General features: G+C 41.4%; 1 long non-coding RNA gene across 1 annotated transcript in view; it reads left to right on the forward strand.

The window, feature by feature from the left end:
• The window catches only part of LOC140844829 (uncharacterized), a 197,037-nt gene that overhangs the window by 157,431 nt on the left and 21,078 nt on the right, over positions 1-18,528 (forward strand). Inside the window, exon 4 of the long non-coding RNA XR_012123324.1 lies at positions 15,834-15,868. This is a non-coding gene — a long non-coding RNA (uncharacterized lncRNA). The remainder of the gene's footprint in view (positions 1-15,833; positions 15,869-18,528) is intronic.

Raw genomic sequence — 18,528 nt, forward strand, 5'->3', positions numbered from 1 at the left:
AAGCTGAAGTCCACTGCCCTCACATTGTGGAGGGCAGCAGCTTTACCCACTGAGGCTTCCAATCCCCACCAGTCACTCCCGCTATGTTTACAGTGGTTTCCCATCTGGTCTGTGTGCTGTGCATTCACAGAGCCCTGTACCCCGACTCCCTGCTTGTTCACACGGGAGTCCCGGCCCCCCAGCCCCCACTCCCTGGCCCGCGCCCGCCTCCATAGCCCCTGTCCCTCTGCGCCCTCCATGGAAAATGAGAAAAGCCAGAGGAGCGAAACCGTGCCACTTCTCCGTGGCTATAGCTGTGCTTCGATTCCACTAGAAAAATTGTAGAATTTGTAAAGAATAAACTCATCCATTTCCTAGAATAGCTGCTCCACACCTACCGCTCCCATCAGGCACCTCGAACCTCAGGGTGCTTTCCTCTTATGTTCAGCACGTGGTTATCTCCCCTCCAAATTCCCAGGCAAAGCGGTCACTAGATAGGCGCCCCATGGATTCCATACTGAACACGTTTATTTGCACTATAATGTGAGCCGTGTCTCCCTTCCTGCCCGAGGCTAACATGCCAGAAACTGGCATTCTATTCCCCTGCCCCTAGAGAACTCATTCCACTCATCACCCGTCTCCCTCCTCAGTCTTCAGTCTCCCACCGATGCTCACTTTCAGCACGTGCAAAAATGTTCAAGTCTCTCTCCGGCCCACTGTGCGTGCATGCACCTGCTGGAAGAGCTCTCAATGGGTGCTTCCAGGGATCCGAGTCCCACCGCAGCCGCACTCCCGGGCCGCCCCAGCTCTGGGCTCCGCCTCACCGCCTGCAGCAGCTCTGCCTGCAGCTGCCCCAGAAACTAGTAAACCAAGAGCCGACCAGCGTCCTTGCTGCTAAAGCGCGTGGGCACCCTGGAGGCAGCTGCCCATCATGGTGTAGGGCACCTTTTGAAGAGAGGCCTCCACCCGGCATTTGTTAGCTGCGTTATCTTGGGGAAATCACTTTCTGGCTTGTGAAAGGAGAAATAATACCTACCTCTTTCGGTCTTTGTAACTTCCTTAAAATACCGTGCGACATTGTCTAAGGTACTGAGTGCTGCCTGGTGACATCTCCTGAAGGAGCGCTAGTGGGAGCCATGTGGATCTGGAAAGGTAGGTGTTGCAGCATTGTTGACCACCTTGTAGAAATAAACCCCGATTTCCCTCAGGTCTGCTGTTTGTGAGTTTAGCGTTGAAGACATGCGAAGGTGGAGTAAGTGGATTCTAATTGAACCAAACAGCACAGAGAAGTGAGGGGAGAGAAAAACTATCAGTGTCCTCTTGTCTCTGGGGTTTTCACCTTTGCGGTCACAAAGGAACTCATACCTTCCTGAAATTGCACAGTACCGGACTGACAAAGACCTTGGTTCCAAGGCAATTACACACTCTCTCAGGAGCCCATCACGGAGCGATAATGAGGTGTGAGCACATTCCCCAGAAGCCACAGACGTGCCATTTAACACCTCTTCAAAAGATAGATGAGGCATGAATTATTCATAATGAGCTCGGGCCAGACTCCTGCTTTGGCCTCCTTCGGAACAGGGACTGGGGTGATCTGGGCTCCCTCACAGGCGGTTTGTCCATCTTCTCCCTGGGCAAAGGTCACAGGCTTTCACCTCGCCAGTCCTCTTAGACCAGGGGTCTGAAAGAACTCTTTCTGCCCTTCTCTCTCAAGTTCCCTGTTCCCTGTAGGATGGTGTGTGTACACACACGTGTGTGATCTTCATTTCTACAGATCCTACATTTGAGCACAAACATTAGTAAACGTTTTGTCTTTCATTCTTCAGGTGTGCCTATGGTATGTATGCTCTGGAGTCACGACTTCTATATATAAGATGATGTTACTGAGTTAAAATGCAACTGGGGTTCACTGGTGTGACTGGGCAGTGTCTGAACTCATCCACAGGACCACAGGAGGGGCAGCGATGTTGGCAAGGCACCTGATCAGTCCAGAATCTCTAAGAATGGAAGATCCTTTCATTGTATTGAGCCAGTTGATGAATACAAGGCCCAGACCCACCTGCTCTAAACAGGTTCCTGCCATACTGTTTCATGGAACTCCAGTGGTGCCATGCAAATTAAATTCTTAGAATTGTTTTGCAAACAAATATTGGTTTTAGGTGTATGTGAAATACTTTGTTTACTTCATTGACAACTTTGTGAAACATGAGTTACGTGCTCTTCTCTTCTGTCTCCAAATTATGCACTCTTCTGAAGCGGTGAAACCTATAAGTGGGCCAGAATACACATTGGAGGTATATTGGTAACCCCAGGATGCACACAGAGGGGGTTTCTCTTACTGAGGATCTCAACACTGCACAAAGGGATACGATGGTCTTCAATAATACATCAAATTGAAGCCCTATTTTTCTCTTCTAGGACTCTTACTGATTTCAGTGCTGTTACATTATGCTGTATTCGGCTTGCAAAAAAATTGCTCAGACTTAAACTCATTAGTAGAAAGTAGAGAAAACAGGTGCAGGGAGAAGGTGTGTACAGAATATGGAGAAGTGATAAAGCCGAGCTCTGGGCATGCTTGGGGGAGTGCGTGTGTGTAGGGGCTTTCGACCAAGGATAGCCCTCCCGTGAACCTCCGCTTCTGTTTTTTTTCCCCCGTTTTCCATGTAACAATAAATTTCCTTTCATCAAATCATAATTCCACATGTAACCCAAGTGAACTTCTTTCTTGAAATTAATCTGTTAACCAGAACGCTATAGTTGCTTCTGTGTTTCCTCATATTTACTGTTGTTTGTGTGTTCTATTTTTTTATTACCCTAATTATGGTAGTGCTTTCATTTAGAGACACCAGTGATTTTAAGGAACACCATCATTTATATATTAAGTTGGGGAGGGAAAAATAAAACATCAATTAAACCTACCAGTGGCTTGCATCCCCAGATTTTTGAACAAGAAATTTTTAGTGAGAAAATGTGCTTATTGGAATTTAGGATATTGAGATATTTTGCAAGAATTTTGACTATTTTGTGAATTTTCAATTTTAAAAAAAGCATGTTATTGTGATAATTATTCAGTTATATTCTTTTTAATCTGGTAATCTAAGGATATTATTTTATTTTTTCAGCTTTCCTTAGATTGGTTATTTTTTATGTATCTTCTTACCTGGACTCTTTAGTAGATTAATTTGCACTCCTTTTTATTTAATGAAGGTAGCTGTTGAGGATAATACTTGTGTCTGAGTAAAATATTTCCTGAATCTCAAATGTTATCTAATGAAGCATCCCTACTGTTATTTAGAAAAGTTTGTTCATATGTTTATTTAAGTTATTTTTAAAAAAGATTCCACCTGAGAGGTACTGGACTAGGTGCTTGGAATAAGGGTATCAGAATAAAACCTGACATTCAGTTCCAGTTGGGTAAACAGCTATTACACAAATTGTCACACAAAGGTGTACAAGTGAAACGTGGCAACTGTTACCAAGAGGGAGTTCATAGTGTATAGGACGACTGTGCACTGAAAGGTACCCATGGGATTTTAATTTAGAGAGGTTACTAAGGTCCAATAGGTAGAAGCTAAGCCATTGAAAAAGAGTTTATGACTTGCATTTCTTGGTAAGATGGGGCGTGCCATGCAGGGCCACATGGGGAAAATGCTCAGGTATATGCAGGAGGCAGCGAGAGTGACAGGAAACTGTGCCCCAGAGCATCTGGTGTGTTTTCGGTGGGAAAGGAAGGACAGGGATGGGGGACAGTCTAGGGCAGATTCGTTTGACTATGTCAGCAGGCTTTGGACTGTAGGGATGGCCTCTGCCATCTGCTGCCTGGTTCTGGTTTGACTTAAGGCAGAGGGTTTACCGTCCTGCGGCTTGAGAGAGAGACGGAGGAGGCGGTTGGGGGTGTGGAGTCAGGACTGGTCGGTTTGTACATGGCCGCTGTGGTCCCGTTCACAGGCAGTGGCTCATCATCTGTAGGAATGAGTCAGCCCTGGGAGAGGCAGTCTGTCCCCTCCCTGCCAGCCAGGCCCCCAAAGATGTCACAGTGTCATGGAATATTTTTAAAAACCAAAATGAATACACATTAATGGCTGGAGCTTAACCTAGGTGGTGTGTTAGGGGAAGTTTCACTGAGTTAATTATTTTGGGCCGAAATATATCGTTTAAATGATGAGTTTAACATTAATATATTTTACTAGGTGAAGAAAGACATAAAATTTCTAGATTCAGGGGATGGAAAGCTTTTTGCATGGAGAGGCACATTCAGGGTGCTTCTGGCTTTGGGGGCCATGCGGTGCCAGTTGGAATCACACAATTCTGCCCTTGTAGTGGGAGAACACCTGTCCATGGTGCCTGAACAAACATGTCTTGTGGTATTTGCCGTTCAGATGCAAATACCGCACATAGTTTGCTAACTCCCGTAATATATACAGAAAGAACTGGATTATCAGAAGCCCCTTGTTGGGGAAACGAAAGAACAAGAAAAAAGAAAAACCTGGTTCAGTACCAGGGTGCATGGACACACAAGTGTGCACAGCTCTATCCTGTGTTGTGACTCTCACCAGGCTTTCTGGAGCACAGAGAACATAGTAGCATCATTTAAAATGAAGTAGAGATGAAAATGTAAGACTGATATTGCAGGCTGTGTTACAATGTAGAAATTCAGATTTTTCAAAGATGTTGGTGTATATTAACTTCTTGGAGTGATTATTCTAACCTCAGCATGGAGTATGGACCAGAAACAGTTAAAGAAGTGACTTTTTTGTTCTTATAGAAATAATACTTATTGTTAGAACAATTATTGTTAAAACAAAATTATGTAACATTTTCAAAAATCATTTAAACATCCAGAAATAATTACCATCACTTGTATAGATGCTATTAGACATTGTTTCAATGAATAAATACAGATAGAGGATTAGAAAGATTTTCATAAAAATTAGTTCATACTGTACACTTTGTTTTAATAAAAGCACAAAGTTTATTTTTAATTTGCCTTAAAAGAGACAAATTAAAGTAAAACTAAATTTGTTTTAGTGGAGGCCTTCCTTTCCAAACCTTATTCCTCATTTTCTTTTCTCACTGTATTATTAAGGACTTACAATACAGTCTTGAAAAGGAGGGTGAGAGGAGACATCTTATCTTATCCAAGGGCTTAGTGGGAAAGCCTCAAGTTTCTCATTATACAGTGTGTTGTTATCTGTAGGTTTAAAGTAGATATTTTTCATAAGTTAAGAAAATCACTTTTTGTTTATTGAGAGTTCTTATCATGAACAGGTATTGAATTTGTCAAATGTGTTTTTTCTACAACAATTGAAATGATCATGTAACTTCTTTTAAGAGTGTTATGTGATGGATTATATTGATTTTCAACATTGTACTACCCTTCCCCATCCACAATGAATACCACTTAGTCATGTTGTAGAATTCTTTTTACATTTCTTTGGACTCAACTTGTTAGTATTTTGTTGAGGAATTGTAACACCAATTTCATGGAAAATTCTGGTCTGTAGTTATCTTTTCTGGCAATGTCTTTCCTGATTTTGGTATTGGGCGATGCTGGCTTTATTAGGAATTATTCTCCTACTTTTCTCCTCTGAAAGAAATGGTAGAAAATTGATATAATTTTTTCCTTAAATGTTTGGTAGAATTCACCAGTAAACCCATCTGAGCCTGGTACTTTCTGTTGTGGAAGGTTATCAACTTCGATCCATATTTAAATCATTTAAGGGACAATAAACAGAACATAGTGAGTAAATCAGAGACTGAGATAATATTTGACATAAAACTGAGAAATTCCCCTAAAATATGAAGTCAAAAGCCAAAGTTCTACCTAGCAGTAACAGATCAGATGGTTGCAGATGTCTCTAGAATAATAAATAACAAAAGCAAGGATCAGGTCTTACAGAAGAACTTTGACATGATGGAAAGCGGTTCCTAATCCATTGTGTGTGTGTGTGTGTGTGTGTGTGTGTGTGTGTGAGAGAGAGAGAGAGAGAGAGAGAGACAGTCTTGCCTAAGGCAGTGTAATTACACTGTTAGACAGGCACTCAGGGAACTTATGACTTGTTCATGTAAAAGTCATACTTACAGAGGCCTTTCAGTTCATCAAAAGTAAAGTTGGGGCATCAAAATGTTGAAGTTTTATTATCTAGAGCTATTCTTTTTTTAAATGGCATTGCCCTAACTGTAATTAGATTTAAAATATGAACTCTATCCCATGGCTACCAGCAGGCACAGGAATTAAGACTGCTGGGTGCAGGTGTGGATGTGCACTTAGGGGAAACTTTCAAGTGGCTCTGCCAGTGAGTTGACAGCATCTTTCAGCCAGTTGAGCATCGTTTCTCCTTCTTGCTCTTGTTTCTCCCCAGCACTCTCTCTGTTCCTGTTCATCACTTATATTTCCTACTGACGATCAGTAACAAATCACATCCCCTTTATTTTGTAGAGGAGACCGACATACAGAGGAAATTTGAGCTGATGATCTGTGACATTTCTAATTTTAATATTTGATGAATCTGGTATATTTCTCAGTTTTAAAAGAAAACATAGTTATGGGGGCATGTGTCCTTTCAGTAGAATTTTTAAATTTTGATATGTAACCATGCTATAAATGAATAGATTTCATGGCCATAAAATATAAATAAAATGGCAAATGTATCAAAAGGTGCTCTACGCTTCTGTCTCCGCCAACAGCCCTGGTAGTCCTTCATCTCCAGTGACCGCTAGCAGTCTTGGTGGATGGGTGGCTGAGCCAGCGACCCTGACAGATGTCTTCTGCAAGTGGAAGTGGGGATTGAAAAGTGGTCCTGGTGCCGCAGTCTTCAGGAGCCGTGTCCTTAAGGCAGACACTTCCCTGAATAGCTTTTTCAAGTTCATTGCTCAGACTTGATTTCCTCCCAAGTAAAATGAGGGCATTGGAGTAGGTGGTTTCTGAGGAGTCTTCACACTCCACATTTCTGAGATTGTATTTAATATTTGCTGATTCCAAAGCGATTCAGCTACGGAAGATGAACAGCTCCATTCCAGCGTCTCCGAGGTTTTACTCATAGAACTAAGTACAAGAGAAATGTAGTTTGACCTTGATATTGGAGAGAAAGCAAATGAAATGGAAAGCAGAGTAAATACCAAAGTCAGATTAAAGTGGAAACCTCGATTTTATTCTATTAGAGGTATTAGTCCGACTTGCCTTCTGTCCTGCGTTTGTAGTAATGCTGCTTAACATCGGTAATAGGAAGTCAGCTGGGTACATGATTAGTTCAGCCAAGTGTCAGATTCTTGTTAATGTCTGAGCACCTCCGGTAGAAAAGGAATGAGGGAAGAGGCGCTTGTCATTTCCAGAAAGAAGAGCTGTGTGTTCAAGATGCGCATTCACATAAGAAGAGTGTAACCCGAAAAAGAGAGTAACTACCCTCTGAACAGTGTCTTCCCGGAGGAGAGAGTCTCCCAAAACGTACCCCAAATCCAAGATCTTGTTAATTTTGCAGGCTAAGATGAGTGGTGGTGGCTGCTCATCGGAGGCACTCCCAGGACTCCCAGGAGTGAGAAACATGCGGAGGCTGGCCTGAGATTTCAACAGCAAAGAATAAACAGAGCTATTGTTTACTGAGGGTTGAGTGTGTGCCAGGCACTTCCCTATGTACCATACATGTATTTGTTCATTTAGTTCCCACTGTGTTTTGTGATCGTAACTTCAGAAGGGAAGTGAGGATACTGTGTCTGACCCTGGAACACACACCCCTAACCTTTATCTTATTCTACATGTTCAGGTGCAGAAGGTCAAAAGGGACATATTTGATGATGATCAGTTGCTGGGAACAAAAAGCCTGGGGGTCACATGTGGTATGATTTGTGAGGAGGCACAGTGGGCCGAGGGTGAAGTCCCTCTTTCAAAAATCGGAGTAACACATACACACAAACACACATACATACATACACATGCATATATATGGGTATTTATCAATTTCAGTGTGATTTCACGCAACTCACTGATACTTTAAAAATTCTCATGAGGTATTTATTAATACCGTGTTTCAGAATGAGTGTCTGAGATTATAAGGACAATTGTCTAATTTCAAATAAGTTCAGATCCCTTCTTTCCAGTCACAAATCCATGTTTATTCTATGACATTACATATTAACCCAGATTCAAAGAGGAGTGAGTGAGCACCAGCCCTGTTGACTTATTTATTTTGCAAATAATATGCACCAAAGATTTTCCTGATTTCATTAAGGTCATAGTTTCCAGCCATGTAAATGCTGGTCTCACTTAGATTATAATACTGATGGCTCAAGTGATATTCATGAACCTTGATTTTTATTAGATAATCATTGGAGTTGAAAGATGGACTTTTAACATCACCCTGAAGTACCCTGAAAGTGTGGGCAGTCTAACTTGTTATAGACTATTGTGAAAACAGATTTAGTTCTCCTGCTATCAGAGTGGGTCACACTCATCTGAGTTCTTCATGTAAATCTGGAATTCAGGATTAGAAGTTTGACTGATTCTCTTTGTTTGCCTTTAGAAATGAGGAGATGGAACAGAATCCATCAATCCACTAGACTTCAATAACTGACTCAAAGTGTCCTGTCATGTAGTTAACTGGGGAAAAGTCTGGGAATAAAAACTACAAAAAAAATGGAAAAATGCATTAAAATCGCTTTATGTATGAGAAAGTCATCATAGATAAGTATGCTTTTAGCATACTTAAAATAAATTTAAAGCCCCGGATGAGCTAACCAATTTAAGCAGAGTTCCTGTTTGATTTAGGCATCTCTCTCAAATCATCCAGCAATAGGACTTGTCTTTGGGTCTTTACTAATTAGCTAGAAATAAAAATTGAGGCCTAGGTCCTTCAGATCTTTAGACTGTTGTCCTTAATAAATAGTCGTGCCCTGAAAGTCTTGGAACCTACAGTGAGTGAGTTCACTAGATCTGAGAAGTGGAAACTACATATTCAAGTCGGAGAGGTGTGCAGGGGACAAAGCTATTTTGGGGCACAGGTGCCCATATTAGGCAAAATACAGCCAGAAAGGAATGGGGGACACAGGAGAGCTGGTTCCAGAAGGCAAACTTTAGATGTAAGGATGATTTAGTGCAGTTTTGTTTGCCATAAATATTCGACAGTTTTGCACAGTTTTCGCTAAGCAAATGGAGGCAGCTTGGAAAGGTAGCATCAGTGGGCGCTGAAGTACAGTCGCCAGGGGAAGCCGTGTCCGGGCCGTGCTGTGCAAGCCACGTGAGGTGGGAACAGGGTTGGCGATTTGAAGTAGAGATGAGCGTGTTTTATTATCTTCATGTCTTTAGTTTGTTGCATATTTTTCACCAGGATTTAACTGACTGCTGACCAGACTGTAGCCGGCATGGTGTGCGTGTGCGGTGCGGGGTCGGGGCGGGCTTGTTTTGATCCTTGTCGGTCTCTGCCTAAATCACATTGCAGAATTTGCATGGTTGGTTCTAGTATTCATTTTTATATTTTGCCTGATTTGCTGGGAATGTGAGCCATGGTGGGGAATTTGGGTCGCATTCCAACCATATATCTGGTTCCTAGCGATGTGAAACCTTTTCTTTACTTTCGGTGCTTCTCAGATTAAGAATGTAGAGCTATGGCTCATATGTTTTATCCATATGCAGATTCTAATATGAGAAGGGCTATTCTGACTTTACATTCACTATCAAGAAAACTTTGAATCCTTTCCTGTTTACCCCAAGTTTTCTTATCCTTTATTTTGGTACATTGACAGATGAAAAGAATCAGCATCAGAAAATATATAACTAGTATTTCTGTATCTTATTTCTTTATTTGTCCAAATCACTTATATTTCCCAAAGATTTTATTGATGGGAATCAGAACTTTACAATGTAATTAAAATACATGTTTTTTAAGACTTTTTTTTTTAGAAGAAACTTTAACATGCTGTAAGCATGATGCTTTCTATATAGTAAGAGATCAAGAAACTTATGGCAAATGAAACAATGGTTAAATGGATAAACATGAGATAACCTCTTGATTTTTTAAAATATGTAATAGGAAAAAAGGGGAATGATAATGTTCCAGGAATACTTGCTAGCAAGCCATTACCAAGACTCTGCTCATGGTTATTACTTAAGGAACTTCAGCATTAAATCGGTCAGCTTTTTTTTTGTTTTGTTTTGTTTTTTTGTTTTGTTTTTTTGTTTCATTTTTATACTTTATTTATATGTGGATCCCACATTTCTCCCTTTATTATTATTATTGTTTTTATTTTTAATAAAATGCTGAAGTGGTAGGTAGATGCAAGATAAAGGTAGAAAACATAGTTTAGTGCTGTAAGAGGGCAAATGTAGATGATCAGGTGTGTGCCTGTAGACTATGTGTTAATCCAAGCTAGACAAGGGCAATAAACCATCCATGGATGCAGAAGATTTCTCTCAAAACAGGCGGGGTGAGGTTCTAAGCTTCCCACTGTTGATCCCCAATTTCTCACCTGATGGCCCCCCTGCGACTGTGCCTGTCTTAGGTTGTTCCTCCCTTGAGGAGTCTTACCCGTCTCTGGCTAACCAGTCATCTTCCGGGGCCATACAGGGACATGAAAAGTTGGTAAGTGAGAGAGAAGCAATATTGTTTGAAAAGGTTAGCTTTTTACTTCTCTGCAGATTTATGCCCTGTGGATTCTATGTCCAGTATTTGTCTTGAGGTATCTTTACCACTTGGAGGAATTATGATACTAAGTAAATTCGATATGAGGCACGAATTCTATTTAAGGGTTGTAATTAGGAAGGAAGAAGAAAAGCTATAGAAGTAGCAGACAGAAGATAACATGGGAGGATTGATTATTTCTTTGACATATCTTCTTGTAGAGTACCTTAAGCATGTATAGGTTTTAAACTACTAGCTAAATTGCACACACATATTAACATAATAGGAATACAGTTACATAAACAAAGCAGATCTATATTTACCAGCCATCTCCAGTGAAGCCAAGGAAACCAGTTAGGCACCCTAGGCATTTGTGAAAATTTGTCTATGATATGATGGATATTGTCCAATTGTACTTGAACAGTCTGAGAGAAATCAGACAAATTAAAGCAACCCATTTCTGGGAACTGTTCACATCCCATATGTTCTTTTAACAATAGATGGTCTGTAGTCATAAGATTTTGGAGCGCTACAACTTGCACTTCTCCTAATTCTTGGTTGAGTTCCAACAGTATAGATCCAGTCAAATTTGTTGTTTTACTGAAAGCACAGGCCAGCTTAGGTATCTCCTTCTTCATTCCAATGGCAAGTCCAGGAAATGGTGGGATGGATGCAGCTACAACTGCAGCATCGCCTGGATCTTTGTGGAGGTTTTTTGATGATCATCTTCTGGTATGACTCTTCCAGAGAGTGCTGATGTTGGAAGTTCTTCTTCATATTGTATCTTAGTTCATTTTCTGGGTAGCCAAATTAGGCTTTGATCTTCTGTATAAAAACAAACGGACCCTTTTCCCACACTTTGATATGCCCTTTATACCATTGTGTAGAACTCATTGGAGGTCACCACACAGGAACTGCTCTTTTTTATTTTTATTAAGAAAAAGGAATATTATCAGAAAAGTGTACTTCCATATCTGATCATCTGACACCCTTTAAGTGATCAAAATTAAGGATATTTAAAGCATGCGTTAATCTTTGATTTACCATTAGATTTATCCTATCAAGGAGTAATCCCCCTTTTCTTTCTTTCTTTCTTTTTTTTTTTAATCTTTAATCTACACTTACATGAAGAATACTATGTTTACTAGGCTCTCCCCTATACCAGGTCCCCTCTATAAACCACATTACAGTCACTGTCCATCAGCATAGCAAAATGTTGTAGAATCACTACTTGACCTCTCTGTGTTGCACAGCCCTCCCTCCCCTTTCTCCCTCCTCCCCCTATGCATGCTAATCTTAATACCCCATCCTTGCATCCCTGGGATGAATCCCACTTGGTCATGGTGTATGATCCTTTTGATATACTGTTGAATTCTGTTTGCTAATATTTTATTGAGTATTTTTGCCTGTAATTTTCTTTATTGCCCCCAACCCTGAGTTTGGGAGTATTCCCTCCTCTTCCATTTTTTGGAACACTTTAAGCAGAATGAGTTTTATGTCTTCTCTGTGTGTCTGATAAAATTCTGAGGTAAATCCGTCCGGCCCCGGGGTTTTGTTCTTGGGTAGTTTTTTGATTACTGTTTCAATTTCTTTGCTCGTAATTGGTTTGTTTAACTTTTGTGTTTCTTCCTTGGTCAGTCTTGGGAGGTTGTATTTTTCTAGGAAGTTGTCCATTTCTTCTAGGTTTTCCAGCTTGTTGGCATATAGGTTTTCATAGTAGTCTTTAATAACTCTTTGTGTTTCTGTGGAGTCTGTCGTGATTATTTCATTCTCATTTCTGATGCTGTTGATTTGTGTTGATTCTCTTTTTCTCTTAATAAGTTTGGCTAGAGGCTTGTCTATTTTGTTTATTTTCTCAAAGAACCAGCTTTTGGTTTCATTGAATCTTGCTATTATTTTATTCTTCTCAATTTTGTTTATTTCTTCTCTAATCTTTATTATGTCCCTCCTTCTGCTGACCTTAGGCCTCATTTGTTCTTCTTTTTCCAGTTTCGATAATTGTGATGTTAGACTATTCATTTGGGATTGTTCTTCCTTCTTCAAGTGTGCCTGGATCGCTATATACTTTCCTCTTAGGACTGCTTTCGCTGCGTCCCACAGAAGTTGGGGCTTTGTGTTGTTGTTGTCATTTGTTTCTATATATTCCTTGATCTCTATTTTGGTTTGTTCCTAGATCCATTGATTATTAAGAAACATGTTGTTAAGCCTCCATGTGTTTGTGAGCCTTTTTGTTTTCTTTGTAGAATTTATTTCTAGTTTTATACCTTTGTGGTCTGAAAGATTGGTTGGTAGAATTTCAGTATTTTGGAATTTACTGAGGCTCTTTTTGTGAGCTAGTATGTGGTCTATTCTGGAGAATGTTCCATGTGCACTTGAGAAGAATGTATATCCTGTTGCTTTTGGATGTAGAGTTCTATAGATGTCTATTAGGTCCATCTGTTCTAGTGTGTTGTTCAGTGCCTCTGTGTCCTTACTTATTTTCTGCCCGGTGGATCTGTCCTTTGGGGTGAGTGGTGTGTTGAAGTCTCCTAAAATGAATGCATTGCAGTCTATTTCCCCCTTTAGTTCTGTTAGTATTTGTTTCACATATGCTGGTGCTCCTGTGTTGGGTGCGTATATATTTAGAATGGTTATGTCCTCTTGTTGGACTGAGCCCTTTATCATTATGTAGTGTCCTTCTTTATCTCTTGTTACTTTCTTTGTTTTGAAGTCTATTTTGTCTGATATTAGTATGGAACCCCAGCTTTCTTCTCGCTGTTGTTTGCCTGAAATATGTTTTTCCATCCCTTGACTTTTAGTCTGTGTATGTCTTTGGGTTTGAGGTGAGTTTCTTGTAAGCAGCATATAGATGGGTCTTGCTTTTTTATCCATTCTATTACTCTGTGTCTTTTGATTGTTGCATTAAGTCCATTTACATTTAGGGTGACTATTGAGAGATATGTACTTACTGCCATTGCAGGCTTTAGATTCGTGGTTACCAAAGGTTCAAGGTTAGCCTCTTTAGTATCTTACTGCCTAACTTAGCTCACTTATTGAGCTGTTATATACACTGTCTGGAGATTCTTTTCTTCTCTCCCTTCTTATTCCTCCTCCTCCATTCTTCATATGTTGTGTGTTTTGTTCTGTGCTCTTTCTAGGAGTGCTCCCATCTAGAGCAGTCCCTGTAAGAGGCCCTGTAGAGGTGGTTTGTGGGAAGCAAATTCCCTCAGCTTTTGCTTGTCTGGGAATTGTTTAATCCCACCATCATATTTAAATGATAGTCGTGCTGGATACAGTATCCTTGGTTCAAGGCCCTTCTGTTTCATTGCATTAAATATATCTTGCTATTCTCTTCTGGCCTGTAGGGTTTCTGTCGAGAAGTCTGATGTTAGCCTGATGTGTTTTCCTTTATAGGTGACCTTTTTCTCTCTAGCTGCTTGTCCTTGATCCTTGCCATTTTAATTATTATGTGTCTTGGTGTTGTCCTCCTTGGATCCTTTCTGTTGTGGGTTCTTTATATTTCCATAGTCTGTTCGATTATATCCTCTTCCAGTTTGGGGAAGTTTTCAGCAATTATTTCTTCAAAGACACTTTCTATCCCTTTTTCTTTCTCTTCTTCTTCTGGTACCTCTATAATATGGATTTTATTCCTTTTGGATTGGTCACATAGTTGTCTTAGTATTGTTTTGTTCCTGGATATCCTTTTATCTCTCTCTATGTCACCTTCTATACGTTCCTGTTCTCTGGTTTCTATTCCTTCAATGGCCTCTTGCGTCTTATCAATTCTGCTTATAAATCCTTCCAGGGATTGTTTCACTTCTGTGATCTCCTTCCTGACATCTGTGATCTCCCTCCGGACTTCATCCCATTGCTCTTGCATTTTTCTCTGCATCTCATACCATTGCTCTTGCATTTTTCTCTGCATCTCTGTCAGCATGTTCATGGTTTTTATTTTGAATTCTTTTTCAGGAAGACTGGTTAGGTCTGTCTCCTTCTCAGGTGTTGTCTCTGTGATCTTTGTCTGCCTGTAGTTTTGCCTTTTCATGGTGATAGAGATAGTTTGCAGAGCTGGTACGAGTGACCGCTGGAAGAGCTTCCCTTCTTGTTGGTTTGTGGCCTTCCTCTCCTGGGAGAATAGCGACCTCTAGTGGCTTGTGCTGGGCAGCTGTGCGCAGACAGGGCTTCTGCTTCCTGCCCAGTTGCTATGGAGTTTATCTTCGCTGTTGCTATGGGCGTGACCTGGCTGGGGCTGCTCCTCCCAAATGGTGGAGCCCAGTTGGAGGGGGAGCACCGGGAGGCTATTTATCTCCATAAGGGGCCTCTGTGCTCCCTGCTGCCCAGGGGGTTAGAGTGCCCAGAGATCCCCAGATTCCCTGCCTCTGGGCTAAGTGTCCTGTCCTGCCCCTTTAAGACTTCCAAAAGCACTCTCCAAACCAAAACAACAACAGCAACAACAAAAGAAAAAAAAATTAAATTAGTAATTAAAAAAGAAAAAAAGGAAAAACGCGTGATTTTCTTTGTCCTCAGGCGCCGGTCTCAGGCACCTGCTCACCAGTCTTGCTGCCCTATTTCCCTAGTATTGGGGTCTCTGTCCCTTTAAGGCTTCCAAAAAGCACTCTCCCCCCAAAAAAAGAATGCCGCTCCCCTTTTGTTTTCTCTCCGGCATCGGCCTCAGGCACCTGCGTTTCCCTAGTATCCAGGGCCCCGCGCATGCACTGTGTCTGTGCTCTGGTTCGGAGTCCTGGGGCTGGGTGCTCAGCAGTCCTGGGCTCCCTCCCCCTCCCTGCTGACTCCTCTCCTCCCCGCGGGGAGCTGGGGGGAGAGGCGCTCCGGTCCCACCAGGCCAGGGCTTGTATCTGACCCCCTTCGCGAGGCGCTGGTTTCTCACAGGTGTGGACGTGGTCTGGATGTTGTCCTGTGTCCTCTGTTCTCTATTTTAGGAAGAGTTGTCTTTGTTATATTTTCATAGGTATATGTGGTTTTGGGAGGAGATTTCTGCTGCTCTGCTCATGCTGCCATCTTGGCCCCGCCTAATTCGGTCAGCTTTTTAAGAGATGTTGCAGCTCGGCATTCCAGTGCTGATGAGAAGACATTTTCCCTAGTGCCTCCCGTCCACCACGACTGGCCACACCATCGGGGTCCCCATTCCTAACAGCAGGACGGGAGCTGGATGGGATGACAGACAGGAGTGGGAAAACTCACGATGGTGGAGTGAATTTTAGACTGAGTCTCTTTTCTAATTTCCCTCTTTCTCTTCTCTTTCAGATATTCAGAGGCCCGTAAGGATCTTCTACATGCAGGTAAGTGAAAGGTTTATTTTCCACCCTCTTGGTACTCATCAATGCCACAGGCTCTCCTCATTCCCAGCATTTTCCCATGGACCATTGATCCATCAACATTGGGATTCAGAGACTAATATTATTGCATCATCTAGAGTTGGACTTGATGGGATTCATAATTGCCCATTCAGGTACTTCATAAAGTTGAATGTTCAGTTATGGATCTCAGGTGTGTGCTGAGTAGGCTGATGGTCCCAGTGATTATAAATGCCTTATATTTTTGTTTATTATATTTTATATTTAGTTGATAGTTTTAGTTTTATGTTTCCTATGTATGTTAAAATGTGTATTTCAGTTTACTATTGATTCCTACTATGTGGATATAGGATTTCTCCCGGGGCACAAATAGACCATTTTAGATCCCAAATTGGACATGTGTCATAGAATAATAACACGAGACTAGAGCTCAGAGGGGAGGTCAAGATGAAAGACATAAATATGAAAGTCTATAGGTCCAAAGGACTAATTGTGTTCACTGTCTAAGTAGGGAGCAGGGAACACTGAGTCCCAGGAGTGGGTTGTGGGCATGCCAGCATTCGGGGTAGGAAGACTGAGAAGGAGTGGACAGTGGGGAAGGAAGAAAATCTCTTGCCCTGTTGAAAAGAGTATTGCATTCTGTAGGCCAAAAAGAAAGTGTTCAAAGCAGACGGAGTAACGGACGGTACAAAGGATACTGGAAGAGGTCCATGGGTTGTTCATCAGCTTCTGCAATGTGGGGACCGTGGAAGACCCAGACAGGAGCAGTGAGGGCTGAGAGCCCAGTGAAGCCTAGTGGGTGTGCGTCCCGGGTGGAGCAGAGGTGGGGACAGGTGGCCGTCAGACTGTGGGTTTAGGCTGCGAGATGAGCAGGCGTGCGGTAGGTCAGCGGAGGCAGAGCTGACAGACAGCTTTGACAGTTACGTTGCATGTTTGCCGAGATAGGGTGTGTCCCTGCATGCTGGGTGCTGACGGTAGTGGCCACTAAAAGCAGGGGACAGTGACGCAGGAGATGGGAGGCAAAAGTGAGTGGCCCATGTGAGTTACGTGAGTGTGCAGGAGGCATGTGAGGCAGGACCCAGGTGGAGATATCGATATTAGATACAACTCACAGAGGAATATCCCTGACACTGGGGATTGAGAAGTTGAATATTCAAGAAAAAATGGATCACTAATAGTGTAATATTCCAAAGTAGGATAAAAACTTCTCATTGCTACTTAGAGATATGTTTTTTAATGAGAATTGTGAGAACTTGGCAAACTGCAGACAAGATGCATAAATCTGCATTTGCCCTTCTACTTTTTAAACTGCATAAATGCTGTGTGTGTGTGTGTGTGTGTGTGTGTGTGTGCTGTGAGAGAGAGGGGGTGTGTGCACATTGCAAGTGCACATACTGGTGCTTTGAGGCCATCATAAAATCACACGGGGACAGTAGGATGCTGGCCCTTGCTATTCCTTCTCTGCTGTTTTCTTCCATATCTGCTTTGTCGATTGAAATGCCTCAAGAGGTATATTATTTCTTTCTAAACAATGTCCACATCAAGACATAAAATTTCTCTATTTTCAACTCTGAAAAATCTGCTTAGGTTTGCCAAGTACTGAACATTGTGTAAAAGCTATAGGCTCACTGTGTTCACAGATTCCCATGGATGCTCCTTGGAACTCGTGTGTAATTACTTCTGGTGATCAAGGGACCTTTAAAACCCAGTGAAATTGTTGCTTATTTCAGGCATTGTTTGGGTGCACCAGCAGTCTTTGTGGTATCGAGGATCCTCTCCATATGCTTTGAAGAGAAAAGTGGCTTGGCTGATGTAAAAATTAGACATAATGCCTTTCCAGAGAAGTTGTAGAATGATGGCATTTAGCCCACGTTTGTATGTAGTCAGGTGGATGTATGGATTTCTCATGATGATAAGGATGATTTCATTGATTAAATTGAATGTTCTGAGTTGAAGATTCCATTTAATGGTCAGAGAGACAAGAGACGTATCTAAATTTTTTCTCCTTTTGGGGGCCATTTTACAATGTGTAAAGTTACAATGAATTTTGACTCCGATGCTCCTTTGAAAAATATAGATTAAGAACTAACAGAATAAAATCAGTTTTCTGAGGCTGAGAAGAAAAGATAACAACCTTTTATTATTGGAACAGTACCTGTCAAAGAAAAGCTGAACTGTTGATTTATAGTGTAAACTTCCGTGATGGACTTCTTTAGCTTTCATGTTGAAATAGCCTTAGGCTTCTTGAAAATTATAAAAAGTAATACAGCTACACATATACCCTACCTATGGCTTTTGTTACTGTTAAAACTTGACCGTAACCGTAGAACAGTGACCAAAAATCAAGAAATTTTCATTGGTAAAATTTATTCAGGTTTCCCAAGATTTCTCCTAACGTCTTTTTTCTGTTCTGGGATCCAGGTCAGGATCCCACATGATACGTAGTCTCTACAGTCTTAAGTCTTAAGTCTTCTCCAATCCTCAGCAGTCCTGACATTTTTTTTCTTGGGGGCGGAGCATGGGAGGAGTGCTATATTTTATGGCCTTGGCATTTTTTAAAGAGTATTGTTTAGTTATTCTAGAGAAAGGCCCTTAATTTGTATTTGTGTGACTCGATCAAGGTTTCGTATTTTTGACAGGAATAT

The sequence above is a fragment of the Manis javanica genome, chromosome 12 (assembly GCF_040802235.1).
Source record: "Manis javanica isolate MJ-LG chromosome 12, MJ_LKY, whole genome shotgun sequence".
Classification (NCBI taxonomy): domain Eukaryota; kingdom Metazoa; phylum Chordata; class Mammalia; order Pholidota; family Manidae; genus Manis; species Manis javanica.